General features: G+C 40.9%; 1 long non-coding RNA gene across 1 annotated transcript in view; it reads right to left on the bottom strand.

Annotated features, from left to right (window-relative positions):
- Positions 1-11,328, bottom strand: part of LOC113629046 (uncharacterized) — a 301,835-nt gene that overhangs the window by 221,073 nt on the left and 69,434 nt on the right. Inside the window, exon 3 of the long non-coding RNA XR_003436346.1 lies at positions 9,950-10,048. This is a non-coding gene — a long non-coding RNA (uncharacterized LOC113629046). The remainder of the gene's footprint in view (positions 1-9,949; positions 10,049-11,328) is intronic.

The following is an 11,328-nucleotide window of genomic DNA, read 5'->3' as shown; positions in this document are numbered from 1 at the left end:
TTTCTTTCAGGTTGTCCATTTTATTAGCATATAGTTGCTTGTAGTAATCTCTCATGATCCTTTGTACTTCTGCAGTGTCAGTTGTTACTTCTCCTTTTTTATTTCTAATTCTGTTGATTTGAGCCTTATCCCTTTTTTCTTGATGACTCTGGCTAATGGTTTATCAATTTTGTTTATTTTCTCAAAGAACCAGCTTTTAGTTTTATTGATCTTTGCTATCGTTTCCTTCATTTCTTTTTCATTGATTTCTGATCTGATCTTTATGATTTCTTTCCTTCTACTAACTTTGGGGTCTTTTTGTTCTTCTTTCTCTAACTGCTTTAGGTGTAAGATTAGGTTGTTTATTTGAGATGTTTCTTCTTTCTTGAGTTAGGACTGTATTGCTATAAACTTCCCTCTTAGAACTGTGTTTGCTGCATCCAATAGGTTTTGGGTTGTCATGTTTTCTTTGTCATTTTTTTCTGGGTATTTTTTTATTTCTTCTTTGATTTCTTCAGTGATCTCCTGGTTATTTAGTAGTGTATTGTTTAGCCTCCATGTGTTTGTATTTTTTACAATTTTTTTCTTGTAACTGATATCTAGTCTTATAGCGTTGTGGTTGGAAAAGATACTTGATACAATTTCAATTTTCTTAAATTTACCAAGGCTTGATTTGAGACTCAAGGTGTAATCTATCTTGGAGAATGTTCCATGAGCACTTGAGAAGAAAGTGTATTCTGTTGTTTGGATGGAATGTCCTATGAATATGAATTAAGTCCATCGTGTTTAATGTGTCATTTAAAGTTTGTGTTATCTTATTTATTTTCATTTTGGATGATCTGTCCATTGGTGAAAGAGGGTGTTAAAGTCCCCTTCTATTATTGTGTTATTGTTGATTTCCCCTATTATGGCTGTTAGCATTTGCCTTATGTATTGAGGTGCTCCTATGTTGGGTGCATAAATATTTACAATTGTTATATCTTCTTCTTGGATTGATCGCTTGATCTTTATGGAGTGTCCTTCTCTGTCTCTTGTAATAGTCTTTATTTTAAAGTCTATTTTGTCTGATATGACAATTGTTACTCCAGCTTTCTTTTGATTTCCATTTGCATGGAATATCTTTTTCCATCCCCTCACTTTCAGTCTGTATGTGTCCCTGGGTCTGAAGTGGGTCTCTTGTAGACAGCATATATATGGGTCTTGTTTTTGTATCCATTCAGCCAGTCTATGTCTTTTGGTGGGAGCATTTAATCAATTTACATTTAAGGTAGTTATCAATATGTACGTTCCTATTCCCATTTTCTTAATTGTTTTGGGTTTGTTATTGTAGGTCTTTTCCTTCTCTTGTGTTTCCTGCCTAGAGAAATTCCTTTAGCATTTGTCATAAAGCTCGTTTGGTGGTGCTGAATTCCCTTAGCTTTTGCTTGTCTGTAAAGATTTTAATTTCTCTGTTGAATCTGAATGAGATCCTTGCCGGGTAGGGTAATCTCAGTTGCAGGTTTTTCCCTTCCATCACTTTAAATATGTTCTGCCACACCCTTCTGGCTTGTAGAGTTTCTGCTGAAGGATCAGCTGTTAACCTTATGGGGATTCCCTTGTATGTTATTTGTTGCTCCTCCCTAGCTGCTTTTAATTATTTTTCTTTTTATTTAATTTTTGATAGTTTGATTAATATGTGTCTTGGCATGTTTCTCCTTGGATTTATCCTGTATGGGACTCTCTGTGCTTCCTGGACTTGATTGACTATTTCCTTTCCCATGTTAGGGGAGTCTTCAACTATAATCTCTTCAAATATTTTCTCAGGGCTTCCCTGGTGGCACAGTGGTTGAGAGTCCACCTGCCGATGCAGGGGACGTGGTTCATGCCCCAGTCCGGGAAGATCCTACATGCCGCGGAGCGGCTGCGCCTGTGAGCCATGGCCACTGAGCCTGCGCGTCCGGAGCCTGAGCTCCGCAACAGGAGAGGCCACAACAGTGAGAGGCCCGTGTACCCCCCCCCAAAAAAAATTTTTTTCTCAGTCCCTTTCTCTTTTCTCTTCTTCTTCTGGGACCCCTATAATTCAAATGTTGGTGCATTTAATGTTGTCCCAGAGGTCTCTGAGACTGTCCTCAATTCTTTTCATTCTTTTTTTTTTTTATTCTGCTCTGCAGTAGTTGTTTCCACTATTTTATCTTCTAGGTCACTTATCTGTTCTTCTGCCTTAGTTATTCTGCTATTGATTCCTTCTAGAGAATTTTTAATTTAATTTATTGTGTTGTTCATTATTGTTTGTTTGTTCTTTAGTTCTTCTAGGACCTTGTTAAACGTTTCTTGTAGTTTCTCCAATCTATTTCCAAGATTTTAGATCATCTTTACTATCAATACTCTGAATTCTTTTTCAGGTAGACTGCCCATTTCCTCTTCATTTCTTTGGTCTGGTGGGTTTTTATCTTGCTCCTTCATCTGCTGTGTGTTTCTCTGTCTTCTCATTTTCCTTAACTTACTGTGTTTGGGGTCTCCTTTTTGCAGCCTGCATGTTCGTAGTTCCCATTGTCTTTGGTGTCTGCCTGTGGGTAAGGTTGGTTCAGTGGGTTGTGCAGGCTTCCTGGTGGAGGGGACTGGTGCCTGTGTTCTGGTGGATGAAGCTGGATCTTGTCTTTCTGGTGGGCCGGGCCACATCTGGTGTTGTGTTTTGGGGTGTCTGTGAACTTAGTATGATTTTAGGCAGCCTCTCTGCTGATGGCTAGGGTTGTGTTCCTGTCTTGCTCATTTTTTGGCATGGGGTGTCCAGCACTGGAGCTTGCTGGTCATTGAGTGGAGCTGGGTCTTAGCATTGAGATGGAGATCTCTGGGAGAGCTCCTGCCGATTGCTATCACGTGGGGCCTGGAGGTCTCTGGTGGACCAATGTCCTGAATTCAGCTCTCTCATCTCAGAGGCTCAGGCCTGAGAGCCGGCCAGAGCACCAAGACCCTGTCAGCCACATGGCTGGAGAATATGGGCTATGAGTTGGGTGTCTGCCATTGCCCTCTTGTAGCTGTGTCTCAGCTGTCTCCAAAGGTCACCCAGGTATATTGGGTTATTCCACCATTCCTTAGAATTTGCACATGCCAGTCTGGGATTCGTAGATGTCCTCCTGATACTCTTCATTGAAATACCTATATTCATGGTGGTGAGAGATATGCTAATAGTGTTTGCTGTCTTCAGTTCAGAGACTGGGACAGTCTGAGCCTTCATGTGGCCACGTCAGGAGCAGCTGGCCAATGATCCCAAAGTGATAACCTGTCAGATTCCAACAAGTCTTTCTGCAGCCCCCAAGCAGCCACTCCACTCAGCTGCAGCACTCTGACTGGGGAACTCGCTGGGACCCTCAAATGAGGATTTCTGCCAGCCCTAGAGCCTGACTTGCCCACCCAGGCAAGGAGCTGAGGAGAGCATCTCCCAGCCCCATCTCACCAGAGGAGCAGACACCTGGAAGCTGCCCCAATAGAAGAAGTTTTGCACCTCACTTTGGACTTTGTGTGTATGTATGATAAGCATCTTGGACTGAGCTCTTTTAAGTAATATACTGTTCCTCAAGCCCTTCTAGATGTTGCAAGGTTACAGGATCCTTATTACAAACTATAAAGTCCAGAAGAAGAAACTGAAACCCAGAGAAGTAAAGTAACTTGCACAAGGACACACAGCTAGCAAGTAGCAGAGCCAGGATTCCAGCCCAGGGCTGCCTGACTCCAAAGGCTGTGTCTCAGTCACCACACAACACACTTCTCACTAATGGAAACCCTCCTGCTATGCTTCCTCTGCCCCACTGATGTACATGGACTGTATAAAAATTCAAATTTCATCATTCTTTTTAAAACAGTTATTTGTGTTGATGGTGTGTTTATTCACATATTTCTAGGTGCACCATAATATTTGAAATAACTTTTTCCACTATTCATTTCACATTTATTCAACACATAGCTCCTGAGTCCCTAAGCCAAGCTAGGTATTGTGGCGGGTGCTTTAGGAAGTCACAGTCCAGTGGAACAGATCACATTGAAATGAAAATAAGTGCTTGGTTTCCCATTGTACAGTAAGGCGTAACCAAGAGATTAGAGCTTGCTTATTGAGCTGCAATCCAAAACCACATTATTGGGCTATAATTTCCTATTTGATTGACAAGAAAGGACTGAGCAACTGGCCCAAGGTCAAGCAGCTAGTCAGCGGTAGTTCGTTTCGCTTACTTTATTGTCTCTGACATACCAGGTTTTCATGATTCACCCTCCCTTAATAGCCTTATGTAATGTTCAAAACATATTTTATGTTTTACAGACATTTTTTAAATTTAAGGCCAAAGAAGCAAAAGCGTCAAAAGCTAACATTGAGCTGGATCACATTTTTACTGCCAGCTTTAAGGACGGCAGAGAGCCTACAAGGTTTGGCTTTCCCCCAAGCATGTTTCCAGGCTATGGGAGCACTTAATTCTGTCCTAAATGCATGCTGTGTCCTCATCTCCTCAGTAGCCCTCTATCTGGGCTAAAACTTAATTGGTTTGGGTTGGGTAATTCATAGTGCCTCATTAGGGCATCAAAACACATACTAGGCTCTCTAGTAATTTTCTCCCCTGAAAGAACATTGATTGCCTCCTTCATTGGGAAAGGAATTAGCTAAAGGACTCTTGGGTTTGTGCAAAGAGATTAAGCCCACAATGGATAATTTCAAAGTATATTGTACAAGCAGATTTCTTTGAGCCCATCTGCTGATCAGTTTTCTCTTCTCTTGCTAAAACTTCCTGCACACCTACCCAACAGCAAGTTGAGTGTTAGTTACCTTGCAGAAATTATATAAACTATAAGTATTTTAGTTTTCCCTTGCCAGTCTCCCAGTTTTCTTTTGTCTGAGATGAGCTTTGTTAATGCACTGATAGGAAAACCACCAAAAAGTGGCTTTTCTGCTGAACTTGATTATTAATTACTCTGCTTCCCACTCGCAATAACAGGCTGGGTCAGTGCCTATCCATATCCACTCACCTCTACACATCAAAGGATGCTAACTGCAAATATCTGCAATTCTCTACTTAGGTTTTCTGGTTTCAAGAGATGGGTCTCCTATAGGACAAGCCTAAAGTGCTTGAGGGTTGATGCCCCTGGAATCAACAAATGACAGAGAGTATTTGGTGGATATACATCCCAGCTTCCTCAACTCTCAGTTGGGATAGTTTTGAGGTATATTCTACACTGTCTTCCAGGGTTCCTAGGCGGAACAAGCTCCAGTTACCCAAAGTGATGACTAGCCTGAAAATGCACCCTTTATTGGCCTCGTTCCTTCCTGTCCCACTTACTCACTCCACTACCAGTGTTTCCTAGGCTCACCTCTCAAAAATATCATCTCTACTTGACTCCTTGTCTCAGGGTCTGCTTCTGAGGATCATACGGGAAAATACTTGGGATTGTCCTGACAATATTTGACTTCCACCATCTGACATTTAAATCTTGAAGCCATTGAGATGCTATCCTGCTGTGGTGCAGTGGAGCTTTCTCAGTTGACTCAGTGTTCATCCTACAATCCAGACATACCTGGATCTGGGGTTGGATCTGGGGACTAATGGAGTAAATTCACCAGGAGCCTTTTTTCATTAAGGTTCAAGGAACTTCCTGGGAAATAACTTACCCTAAAAGAAGAAAGAGTTGAGCCTTACCAAGTTGGTCCAAAGACTTTAGATCAGTACTGGTGGGAGGAAGGGATGTGGGTTGAGACAGTATTGAGTAGTATGTTAATATACCTTCTACATTCTCATAGGCAGGACATCCTTACTCCATACCCATGATCTTCTGAAGGCCCTCTAGTGGAGAATGGTGAGGGCGAGGAGAGGGAAGGCAATGAAAAAGAGGGAGAAAAATAAACTAGAATATATGAAATGGCTGCTTTCCTTACAGTTGCTAAAGGAGGTCAAAACAGAAACTTGCTCTTCTTTTTGTTATTGTATCCTAGTTTTATCCTCAGATCAGTGTGTCATGGGGAAATATTAGTAAAACTTCGATCAGCTTCTCATAAATATAACTTTCTTGATAGAAGCCTGGCTTGGTACAGCAAAGACATCTAATTCCTAAAAACCTACCAACTCTTCTCTCAACATCATATTCTGGGACTTTCCTACTGGAAAACAAAATAAAGCCATTCCCTTCTCTCCAGTCATACAAATTATGCATTGGGCATATTGCCACTGATAGTCTCAAGAGGGCTGACCTGCTGGCTTGCTCTCTTATCCCTTGCTTTCCTATAAAACTGATATGACCCCTAGTATCAGCATGAACAAAATTGTGAATGGGACCTCCTCATGGCTTATGGATTCTGAATCCTCCAGGAGCATCCCACAATGCCCCTGTCTGTTGGTTTTGCCCTTGAGTATCTAATTTAACTGACAAATCTGAAGAATCACATGGAAGCAGCCACCTCCCCAGCGACTTCACAGATGGGAACCCCACAGTGTGTAAGTTATTCCAGCAAGTTTGACATTAGCTTATGTTGAACATTTTCCTGACAGGTCTGCTCATTTCTTAACAGCATAAAACAACTCACTGTTATTAGGCATGAGTCTCCCTTGACTTGATAAATACCATGGCCCTATTTCTGGCTGTTTTTATGGACGTCCTAAAGGCATCTGAATATGGCATTTTACATTTGGCAGACGCTGATCAACAACAATTTTTTCTAATGAGTCTTGGAAGCCTCAGCCTTAAATGCACAGGGTCAAATATTCCAACAAGTGAAGGATATCCAGCTCTACGGACAAGTGCACTTTTGAGGGTGAATGGAGGTAGGGAGGACATTCATATGGCCTGAGCACATGTGGGCATGTTTTGCAAAATCAACTTAGCTGCAAATTTAACCTGAAATCAAATCATGTCTTGACATTATGCCTGGCAGGCATTATATAGTTGTTAGTTTCAATCACAAGAACAATTACTTCAAGTTATGATACAGACCACTTTTTAAATTCCTCAGGCCAGCAAAGTCTTCCTAGGATACAGCTAGCTGCAAAAAAATCAGTAGATGAAAGAAGTGCAATACTTTAAACTTTCAGCTTTTATTAACATTTTGTCAGTCAATTGGCAACAGGCACAGAGACCTGGCACTACACCAACACCATGTGCATGGTGCCGAGAGAGTGCAAATGAATGCGGAAGACATGACCCGTGGGCTCAGAAAACGTGGTCTACATAGAGAGTCAGAGCTTACTGAATAAGCATACCCCAAACTGAAGGGAGAACACAGAAGTCTATGTAAAGACGAGATAATGAATGCAAAGCACTTAGTTCCATGCCAGGGAGACCCACAGTAAACACTAAAGGTGGAGTAGCTATTATGGTTATTTTATTAGAAAGCTTAAATTCATAATTACATAAATACTGAGAGGAAACAAACTCAGGTTGGAGGGGGGGAGTTCTGAGTCAGATTATAAAGGTTTGGAGATTCAGGTTGGAGCAGAGAAAACACAGGGCCCCTTCCCATCAGAAAGAGCTGATTAAGCCACAACACAGTTGCAGAAGTGAGCCGATTTTATGCAAGGGCAGCAGGTCTGGCTAATCTCAAACAAAGATTCCATCAAGGAGAAGTTAAAATAAGAGGTTATTGAGACGGGAAGGTGGGCAATCACCTTAACGGCTAGGCAGAGGAGTTTGGATTTAATAGAGTGAGAAAATAAGGATCTTTAGGCAGGCCAGCCACATAATTTTCAGAGCCCAGAGCAAAACAAAAATGTGGGTCTCCTTGTTCAAAAATTATTAAAAATTTCAAGACTGACAGGAGAGCATTAAACCAAGTGTGGAGCTCTTCTGAGCCTGAGCCCTGTGTAAATACACAGTCAGATGCCCAGGAAACCAGCCTTCTCTTTCAGAGTGTGATGGTGAGTATATTTCCCAAAGACTATGATTCTAGCATCTACTCATGCGACGCATTGAAAAGGAAAATATTTGGGGTAGAGAGATTCATAAGGTGGCTCTTTAATGTTATTTGTCAAGAAACATTGCAGAAAAAAATCTGAGAGAAGTTGACAATAGAAAAGACGTAAGGCATAAAGGAGAATGAGGGTTTGAAATCACTTCAAGTTAAGCAGGAGTATTTAAAAAAGGGAAAATACAGAAATACTGAAAGAGTGCTTTTAAATGACCAACTTATTTCATTAACTGATGGCAGTAATCCCTCTGTAAAATGTGCTGACTGATGTCCCAGGACACTGTATGCTAGCACTAGATGGAAACCCAAGAGGGGCAAAGGTTTTTGTCAGCTTTGTTCATTTCTGTACCCTCAGGAGCCCAGCATATAGTAGTGTCTGGCAAACAGTGCCTGGCATGTAGTAGTCACTAAATAAAGATTAAATGAATGAATGAATGAGCCTGTGTTGGTATACTCCTCTCTAAGAGACTCTGTGATTCTACTCTAAATTGAATTCCTTTATCCTTATCTAAAGTCAGTTACTTTCCCAAACCTGTTAATGCCACTTGTATTTGTTATTATAATCATATAAACTATTCAACTATGGAAACCAGTGAAGTGTGTCTGTGAAGAGAGTTTTTATAAAAACTTGACTGAATCATTGGAAAGACTCAATAAAGGAAGGTTATTGGGGGAAATGTTATCAATTAGATGTGGAAAACATCACAAAAGAATGGGGGAAATAAATAAAATTCTAGAATTCTTGACTCAGATTGCTTTGCTCTAAGTTCTCACTCCACTTTAAACAGCCTAAAATGGGAAACTGTAGCCTATTATGGATGTGTTCAATGCAGGAAAGACTTTGCAGCCTTCTCACAGCAGACTCAGGCTCAAAGAAAAGACCTTAGCCCTACATCAAAAGACAGATGAAAGACTGTAAGGTTACTTATTGCTACCATTTATTGAGTACCTACTATGTGTCAGGCATAATAATATCTTCTCCACTCACATTATCACTGATTTAGATGGCAACACTGCCAGGTAGTATCCTTAGCCCCATTTCATAGACAAAGAATCTATGCTCATTTGCTCAGTTAGGTTGTTATTTGCCTCAAGGCTACACAGAAAGTTCCAGAGCTGGATATAAACACAGAATCTTCTGGCTCCAAATTCCAGGATCTTTCTACCATGTAACACTTAAATAATTTGCTCAAAGTAACTGACATCTTCCTACTGTAAACCTAATTTACTTTCCATTACATCAAGTTAACTGAATATTTTAATGAACTGACCAACCACTGAGTTCTGATTGCATCAGATAAGAATAAATCAAAATAAAATTGAATAAATAGATGAATACATAAGCAAACTAACTTAAAGGAAATAAACTAAAATGTCAGCATATTAGGCCAATGGCCTAATTATAGATTAAAATTTTATGTAATATAGTTATAGATAATAGTTTATATTTATACTTTATTTTATTATTTTACACTTACATTTAACATATATTTTAATTTCTACTGACCCCATTATTTGTGTTTTCTATCCTGGGAAATCCCTTCCTGATACCAGGTTACCTGGGAGGCAAACGTAATCAGAATGCTGATTGGTGAGCACAGACTGAAAATTACTTTGGAATGATGTTCTATGCAAACTCTAGAAAAACCCAATGAAGTATCCCTACTCCATAGCCAAATACACTGCTTTGATGACCAGACAATGGTATTCCTAAATTCAGTACCCTACCACCATCAAAAGTTCCTTTGCGGTGAGGAAAGTGATGAGGAAGAAAATTGATAAGCTATATATAACAGGCAGAATGGCCCCCCCAAAGATGTCCAAGCCCTGATTCCTGGAACCTGTGAATCTGTTTCCCTATGACAAAAGGGACTTTGCAGATGTAATTAAGGTAATGGAGGCTCAGAGGCTCACCTGGATCTACATGCTCAAAAAATCAGCTATCTGTCTTGCCCCATCTTCTCAGTTCTGCTTGTCTGTGTTGACTTCATTCCCAGGTATGCTCTTCCCACAAGACGGCAAGAGAACCTCCAACAATCTGAGCATTCATCTTACCAGTTTGGTGACACCAGTGGAAAGAGAGCCTTTGCAACTCTTCCCAGAAAAGTCCTGGTGCCCTTTGGACTGCTTTTTGGCCACATCTTGAACCAATCCCTATGGCAAGAGAGAAAAAAAATATATGGATGGGTCAGCCCTGGATTATATGCCCAACACTGGAACCAGGAGGAAAGGCCGGCAAAAGTGTGTCAACAGAAAATAAGAGATGAGCGTGAAAAGTGGGCCCAGAGAAAAGTCTTTCTCCCTTTCCTCTTTCTTTTGACTTCACCATGGTCCCCACCCAGGATGCCGATTGAGGTGGTCTGTATCTTCTGCTGGGCACTCTATGACAGCTTACTTACGTACCCAGATTAGATTTGTACATCTACCTCCTTGTCATTATAACATAGGGAGTGGTTCAGTGTCCTGGACCCCGGTTTGACACCTGTACAATCCTCCCTTGATGAAAATCCTGATGCAGTTGGTTTTCCTCCAAATGTATGCAAAACACATTATGCTCCTTTGATCACAGTTATGCAAAGAACCAGATGTTTACTTTTCATTATCTTACAGGTAACAGTTGGTGTTTGAATGACCTACCTCGTACTTCACTGTCCTTTTCCTTTGAATTCTGTTTTGGGGTGTGTGTTCACATGCACAACTGTATGATTTTTCTCAGATGATTTTTCTTAGATTGAACTTAAACATACTAACATAGTGTTTTGGTTTTCTACCGCTAAAGCAACAAATTACCACAAATTTAAAGGCTTAAAACAACCCTCAAAACATTTATTATCTCCCAACTTCATGGATCAGAAGTCTGGGCAGAGCATGACTCAACTGGCTCTTCTGATCTAGGTTTCACAGATCAGATCAAGGTGTGAGCCAAGCTGCTTTCCTGTCTGGAGGCTCTAGGGAAGAATCTGCCCACAAGCTTATTCAAGTTGTCGTTAGAATTTTGTTCCCTGGGGTTGCAGGGCTGAGGCCCTGTTTGCTTAACGGCTCTCAGCCAAGGGCTGCCCTTCACTCCTAAAGGCCTCTCTTCAGGCCTCATAGGTGGTTCCTACACTCAGTACAAGCAGCAGCACTTCAAACCCTCCTCATGCTCGGAATCTCTCTGATTCTACCACGTGTCTTCGACTCCAACCAGAGAATCTTCTCTGCTCTGAAGGGCTTCTGGAATTACACTGGGCCCACTTGGATAATCCATGTCTATAATCTTAGCTGCAGATGCAAAATCCTTTTTGTTATACAAGAAAGTATATTCACAGGCTCCAGGGATCAGGGCTTGGACATCTTTGGGGGACCAGTCTGCCTTTTACATATAGCTTATCAATTTTGTTCCTCACCACTTTCTCCACTCCAAAGGAACTCATACTTCTGATGGTAAAAGAGTA

This window comes from Aethalodelphis obliquidens, unplaced genomic scaffold (assembly GCF_003676395.1).
Source record: "Aethalodelphis obliquidens isolate GAN/ISIS:26980383/991018 unplaced genomic scaffold, ASM367639v1 scaffold2, whole genome shotgun sequence".
Taxonomy (NCBI): Eukaryota; Metazoa; Chordata; class Mammalia; order Artiodactyla; family Delphinidae; genus Aethalodelphis; species Aethalodelphis obliquidens.
This window is presented reverse-complemented; position numbering and strand designations above follow the sequence as displayed.